Genomic DNA, 7829 nt, shown 5'->3' with positions numbered 1-7829 from the left:
ATGTGCACACCTCTCTGCTCTTCTGTGTGGACCACTCTTGGACCAGAACCTTCCAGGATGTCCCTCCAGGGCTCATGATATCGTGTAGTTGTTAGGGACCTTTAAATATGACATATTTTGGGTCCTCCATTGTGTATTCTCTCTCTAGGACAGTATTGTGAAATAGAAAGTCCTTTTGACTTGGATCTCAGGGACCTGGAGATCTGAGGGACTGGACGTCTCTGGACTACATTTTCTTCACATACAATAGAAAGACGGTTTTGTGTGTGTGTGTGTGTGTGTGTGTGTGTGTGGGTGGGTGTGTGTGTGTGTGTTTGCTTTTTAGGGCCACACCTGTGGCAAATGGAAGTTCCCAGGCTAGGGGAATTGAATTGAAGCTGCAGCTGCCAGCCTACACCACAGCTCCCGGCAACACCGGATCTTTGATGTGCTGAGTGAGGCCAGGGATTAAACCCGCATCCTCATGGATACTAGTTGGGTTCATAACCCGCTGAGCTGCAGCAGGAACTCTGATATTAAGGTTTTTAATGAGATCATCATGACTCTACTTTAAATTGAGGGTCAATGTCTTTTTTTTTTTTTTTTTTTTTTTTTTTGGTCTTTTTAGGACTAAACTCATGGCATATGGAGGTTCCCAGACTAGGGGTCCAATTGGAGCTGTAGCCGCTGGCATATGCCACAACCACAGCAATGCCAGGTCCGAACTGTGTCTGCAACCTACACCACAGTTCACGGTAACCCTGGATCCTTAACCCATGAGTGAGGCCAGGGATCGAACCTGCATCCTCATGGATACTAGTCAGATTTGTTTCCGCTGAGCCACGGCAGGAACTCCGAAGGTCTAAGTCTTACTCTACTGTATCCCCTGTCACCAGAACTCTGCCTGCTTCTGGTAGGTGCTCAAGCAGTGTTTGTGGCATGGATAAATGAGTGATGAATTAAAGTGCTCTGCCTAGGGTATGCCCGCATCTCACACACTGCCTGACTACATGCAAACACTTGCCGAGGATGAGAGGATGTGCTGACAAAGCACGGAGCCTGCTCCTTCCCAGAGGCCACTGGCAATGGATTCCTGCTGATGCCCTTGGGAGGTCCACGGCCAGGCCTCCATCAGACAAACCCCTCATGACGTGGTCCTCCTCTCTCTGCCCTGAGCTGATAGACCACAGCCTCAAAGGCAGGGTTCAAGGGGAGATCAGCCAGTGATAAATGAAGCTGTGACATCTGTAACATCAACAGGAAGCTACTTCTGATAGCTTATCACCTGGTGGAGAAGGAGCAGCTGATGGAGGTTGATAAGTCACTCTCACCTCCCACCCGTTCCACATTTCGTAAGACCACATCCCTCCCAAGCCCTCTCCCCTTGCACAATGCCTCGGACACACATGGGATGCAGCACCTCACATAAAACACAGCTACTTTCCGCGGGTGAGTCCTTTCCCTTTCCTCATTTTTAAAGAAGGAAAACGGTGTGTCAACAAGATTGAGGAACTTTTGAAAAGGGAAAAAAAATACTCATCATCCAATCATCCAAATACATTTTTGCGTAACTGTTCTTCCTACATACTTGTGTGTTTTTTAGATGGTTTCCCATATTGTTTTCCACATTATAAATGATGAGCTTTATTTAGAATTTTGTAATTCATGGGAGTTCCCATCGTGGTGCAGGGGAAACGAATCCATCTAGGAACCATGAGTTTGCAGGTTTGATCCCTGGCCTTGCTCAGTGGGCTAAGGATCCGGCGTTGCCGTGAGCTGTGGTGTAGGTCACAGATGTGGCTCGGATCTGATGTTGCTGTGGCTGTGGTGTAGGCTGGCAGCTGTAGCTCTGATTAGATCCCTAGCCTGGGAACCTCCATATGCCATGGGTGAGGCCCTAAAATAAGACAAAGAGACTATATATACACACAGACACACACACACACACACATGCATATATATATACAGACACACACACATATATATGTAGTTGATTTACAATATTGTGTTAGTTTCAGGTGCACAGCAAAGTGGTTCAGTTATGCGCACACACACACACATTTTTATTTTAGATTCTTTTCCATTATAAGTTATTACAAGATACTGAGCATATTTCATGGTGCTATACAGTAGGTCCTCATTGGTTACCTATGTTATGTAGAGTACTGTGTATATTTTAATCACAAACTCTTTATTTACCTCTCCCCCACTCTGGATACTGTTTGGGTTCTTTCTGGCTACGCCCAAGGCATGTGGAAATTCCCGGGAACCAGAGATCAAACCCACACCACAGCAGGTATTCAAGCTACCTCATTGACAATGCCGGATCCTTAACCCACTGTGCCACAAGAGGACTCCTGGATACTGTTTTATGTTTATTTTTATGTGTGTATTTATTTATTTTGTATACTGTTTTAAAACAAAGAAACTGAATATTGCAGAGGTTAACTTGCCCAAAGTCAAAGACTTGTAGAAAGTAGCAGCAGAATAAGGTTTCAAATTCAGATATTTTATTATTATTACCTCAAAAGCCGCTTGCTTTAGGTATTCTTTCTCTACCATCTGTATCCTCCAATGAAGTGACTTTCTGCAGTAGTGAGTTTTGTGGACACCCAACATACCAGAGCTTAGGGGGTAGTGTGGATCCCCAAGTTCATGCGGCAACATACTTGGAGCACCAGCCCATGCCTTCCAGGCTCTGCAGCCTGTAGACAGGAGCCCCTAGCTCACCACCCCTCCCCTTCCTTTTAGATTAATCTTTTTATTGATTAAAGGTCTCCCTCCAAAAACTGAAGTTTAAACTCAGTGACAGATGCCGACAAGTGCCCACCTCACAGAATTGTTCAAGATCCAGGAGCCCACATGGAATACTGTCAACTATGTAACACTCTGCAAATGCTAGGCTTTACTATCTTTTAAAAATAACACAGAAGTTCCCATCCTAGCGCAGTGGTTAACAAGTCCGACTAGGAACCATGAGGTTGTGGGTTCGATCCCTGGCCTTGCTCAGTGGGTTGAGGATCCGGCGTTGCCGCGAGCGGTGGTGTAGGTCGCAGACGCGGCTCGGATCCCGCGTTGCTGTGGCTCTGGCGTAGGCCGGTGGCTGCAGCTCCGATTCGACCCCTAGCCTGGGAACTTCCATATGCCGCGGGAGCGGCCCAAGAAATGGCAAAAAGACAAAAATAAAATAAAATAAAATAATTTAAAAAAACCCACAGAAATAAATGGAGAATGGCTGCTAATGAGGGCAAGGTTCTTATGAAACCTTACGGGTGATGAAAATGTTCTGAAATTGTGGTAATGGATGCATACCTCTGTGAATATACCGAAAAGAATGGAATTGTACACTTTCGATGAGTGAATTGTATGGTATGTGAATTCTTTTTTTTTTTTTTTTTTTTGTCTTTTTAGTGCCGCACCTGTGGCATTTGGAGGTTCCCAGGCTAGGGGTCTAATCGGAGCTGTAGCTGCTGGCCTACGCCAGAGCCACAGCAATGCCAGATCCGAGCCATGTCTGCGGCCTACACCACAACTCACGGCAATGCTGGATCCTTAACCCACTGAGCGAGGCCAGGGATCAAACCCACATCCTCATGGATCCTAGTTGGCTTTATTTACCACTGAGCCACAAAGGGAGCTCCCTCAAATCTTTAACGTCTATGCCTAGAAACATCACTGCAGAGCCTGTGAGAGGAGTACACTATTTTTACAAAGCCTAACGCACATAAAAACAAGGATCCTTCTGGAATGAGAGACATCCCTCAATGCTCACTGATTTCATATGTTTGGACCATTGTACAGTCAGTATATCCTTTCCTCAATCTGGGCTACCTTCTTTGCACACACTTTTTTTTTCACCGTTTTGTGTCTATTTTAATTCCTCTTAGATCACTAGTTCTTAAGGAAGTGAAAAATCAGGGACCACATGATTTATTTATTCACTGAGTTCCTGTTTATGATGAGATGTTGCTGAATAGTATTTGAGGCAGTTTCTCTCTCTCTCCCTCTCCCCCTCTCTCTCTCTCTCTCTCTCTCTCTCTCTCACACACACACACACACACACACACACAAATGCGTTAGCCGATAGTGGCCACTCCCTTCCAATGATGGCAAAATCATCCTGCTGATCTCGTCCATTCAACTGATCCATCAGCAACATCTCCTTGTAACATGACCAATTGTCATATAATCAGTTGACAAGAAGTCTTCACATTTTCTACAGTATTTTATAATTTACAGAATATTTTCATATGACATCATCAGACAAACACCTTCCAGGTGGTCACAAATTATTTCCATACTCTGTGAAATTATTATTTCCGTTTTATAGGCAAGAAAATATGGACTTGAAGAAATTTCTTAACTTGCCAAAGGTTGCGCAGGGTAAGTGATGGGTCAAGACTGATGGCTGGGAGTTCCCATTGTGGCACAGAGGAAACGAATCTGACTGGGAAGCATGAGGTTGTGGGTTCGATCCCTGGCCTCGCTCAGTGGGTTAAGGATCTGGAGTTGCCGTGAGTTGTGGTGTAGGTCACAAACACGGCTCGGATTCTGTGGTGCTGTGGCTGTGGTGTAGGTCAGCAGCTGTAGCTCTGATTTGTCCCTTAGCCTGGGAACCTCCATATGCTTCAAGTGCAGCCCTCAAAAGCAAAAAAAAAAAAAAAAAAAAAAAAAAAGACTGGAGCGGGGGTGGAAGCTGTCCATCCTGGAAGCAGACATGAAAGGGGTGCACTGTCTGCAGAGGGTTTAAAAATAATAATAAAACCAACTAAAAGCAGTCTGCTTCTTGTTATCACTGTGCTCCAGTAATTCCAAATAACGTCAGTAATAAAATACTCCTTCCTGCTGGGCACTGAGAAGTTGACTTTTCCTATCTTCCAATAGAAACATTAAGGGAGCAAGTGAGCTTCATTTCTAGTCACACACAGAGATTAACCTCAGGACTTGGCAAAACATTTCATGTTCCAAATCCCTGCACTTGTCAAAATAGATATATTCTCTTTGAGGGGGTTTAGAATCTTACAAAATTGTGCTTTCCCAAGAAAAATAGCAAACATCACATAGCCAAATGTCTAGGAGCTCCTCAGCCTACTTAACAGAATTTCCTGAGACTCTTCTAGAAGAGCAGCACCCATTCACTCATTCAGCAAGATGCCTTGGGCAGCTCCTCTGAGGGTGAAGCAAGACAAGAGCCACGGGTGCTGGTGGATGACAAGAAGAGTTAGGTGTCATCCGCCAGGCTAGTGGGTTGTGGATGAGGACAAACTCCTTTTGAGGATGAGCCAAAGGGATTTGTCCTAGCGCCCAGGAGCTAGGCTTCCTTCCAGGACCTAGGCTTCCTTGGAGTGTACAACTTGGTTGCCTTCTGGGCTTCAGCTGGAAAGATCCATAATTCTCCCACCTTAACTGAGAAGGGCAGCAGCTCACTCTAAAATCACAAAAGATTGCTCTAAAATTCAGTAGTGGAGAGTCCTAGCTGCTTGCAGCCCAGACCTGAGGGGTTTCCTGGAACCCAGCACTCTCGATGCTAAGACTGGGACATTCCAGGACAAGCTGGGGTGGTTGCTCATCCATCCTTCTAGTTGCTGAGATTTTTAAATCATCATTTAGTGCTCATGTTACTGTTGTTGAAATCACTGTGGGAAGGGAGTTCCCTGGTGGCCTAGTGGGTTAAGAATCCGGTGTGGGAAGGGAGTTCCCTGGTGGCCTAGTGGGTTAAGAATCTGGTGTTGTCCTTGCTATAGGGCGGGTTGAATCCCTGGCCTGGGAACTTCCACATGTCCTGAGTGCAGCCAAAAAAAGAGAGAAATCACTGTGAGTCCCAAGCTTGGAGTATAAGGGAGCTGGACAATACATTCATCTTAGCTGTGTATGGGAACCAGCATCAAAGCTGGCTCACACATGAGCTCCCTGCAAAAGCTAGAGCAGGGTTTCTCAACAGCAGCACTACTGTCATCTTATGGAGAGTAATTTATTTGGGGGGTGCTTTCCAGTGCCTTGTGCAATGCTGAACAGCACCCTTGGCCTCTACTCATTATATGCCAGTACTTGCATGTATGCGTGCATGAGAGCATGCACGCACTCACATCAAAAATATATCCAGATATTCTCAAATATCCCCTGGGAGGAGCAAATTGCTCCTAGCTGAGAGCTGGTGCCTCAGAGAGAGGTCTCTGTTTTCCTCACTAAAAATGTAGGGGTGTAAGGCACAAATCAAAGCTGGAAGAGGGGGTGTCCTGGCTTCAGGCGGGGCACAGCCACCCCATGTGACATATACAATAATGGCTATGCAGCCCCATCCCCAGGTAGAAGCAGGAGTGGCCCTGCTGGGTCACTCCTGGGACAGGGCTCCTGGGGTCCCCCTGGGACAGGGCTGCTTGGACAGGTGCCCACTTAAGCTCTTCCCACAGCATCACAAGGATTATTTCCTGTCCCTCAGAATGTTCCCTAGGGAAATCAGAGGGAGTTTAAAGGATACTACATGACTATTCACCAAATACATTACATACAGAAAAATTTGAAAAGCCTCGCAATAAGGAAACCTGTTTACATTACACAACCCAGGCGTTCCCATTCTGGTTCAGCGGAAAGGAATTCCACTAGGAACCATGAGGTTATGGGTTCGATCCCTGGCCTTGCTCAGTGGGTTAAGGATCTGGCCATGCCGTAGCTGTGGTGTAGGTCGCAGATGAGTCTCGGGTCCTGGGTTGCTGTGGCTGTAGTATAGGCTGACAGCTGTAGCTCCCATGGGACCCCTAGCCTGGGAACCTCCATATGCTGCAGGTGCAGCCCTAGAAAAGACAAAAATAAATAAATAAATAAATAAATAAATAAATAAATTTAATTAAATTAATTAAATTAAATAAATTTCACAACCCAGACTTATGCTGAGATCAAACTATCCACTGAAATATCCTCGTCACATCTCTCAGCTGAAGGTTCTTTGGAAACTCTAGTGCCCTGCCTGAGATTTCTGAGAATTTGCATTCGTGGATTCACTTCCAGCTCTGTGTTCAGCCTCCCCCTGAATTGTCCAACTCATTCATATTGCACCTCTTACCACTTCCCTCTGTGTCTGCTCTTATGCTGACCAAGATGTGGATTTCAGCCCCCTTTCATAATGTCTCCTTCCCCAAAATACCCACGCCAGGCATTGGTGTGTTCTGTGGGCTTTGCTGAGGTTTGCAGTGGTGGAAGATTTTTATGTGACTACTAGCACCCCTTTCCCTCAAAACTTTCCTCATTCTCACCCTCTTTATTTATTTATTTATTTATTGTCTTTTTTGCCTTTATGGAGGTTCCCTGGCTAGGGGTCAAATCAGAGCTGTAGCTACCAGCCTACACCAGAGCCACAGCAACGCGTCTTCGACCTACACCACAGCTCATGGCAACGCCGGATCCTTAACCCACTGAGCAAGGCCAGGGATGGAACCCGCAACCTCATGGTTCCTAGTCGGATTCGTTAACCACTGAGCACAACGGGAACTCCTGACCCTAACTCTTTATTCATGCAGCCTCCTCCACCCCCATCCAACTCCATCCTCCTTCCTTTATTGGATAATTTGCTTTCCCCTTCTTATTGGTCTTGGACTTGTTTTTTGCACTTTCAAAGCCTTGCTAAGAGGTGACCCCATAATTTATCATCCAAACTATGACCCTTTGGAGAATAAAAGGGGACCTAATAATTTCACTGTGACAACAGGCTCACATTAGGAAAGTTCCCAACAAACCAGGGCTCGTGATTGCCATGCATCTGCACTAAAATAAAGGTCTGTCTACTCTTGGACTTTCCTTTTATCAACACAGAAAAGGTGACAAGGCTTAGAAATCTTCGTGTCACCTTTCTACCT

Source organism: Sus scrofa, chromosome 9 (genome assembly GCF_000003025.6).
Source record: "Sus scrofa isolate TJ Tabasco breed Duroc chromosome 9, Sscrofa11.1, whole genome shotgun sequence".
In the NCBI taxonomy this organism is placed as follows: Eukaryota; Metazoa; Chordata; class Mammalia; order Artiodactyla; family Suidae; genus Sus; species Sus scrofa.
Note: the sequence above shows the minus strand (reverse complement) of the source record.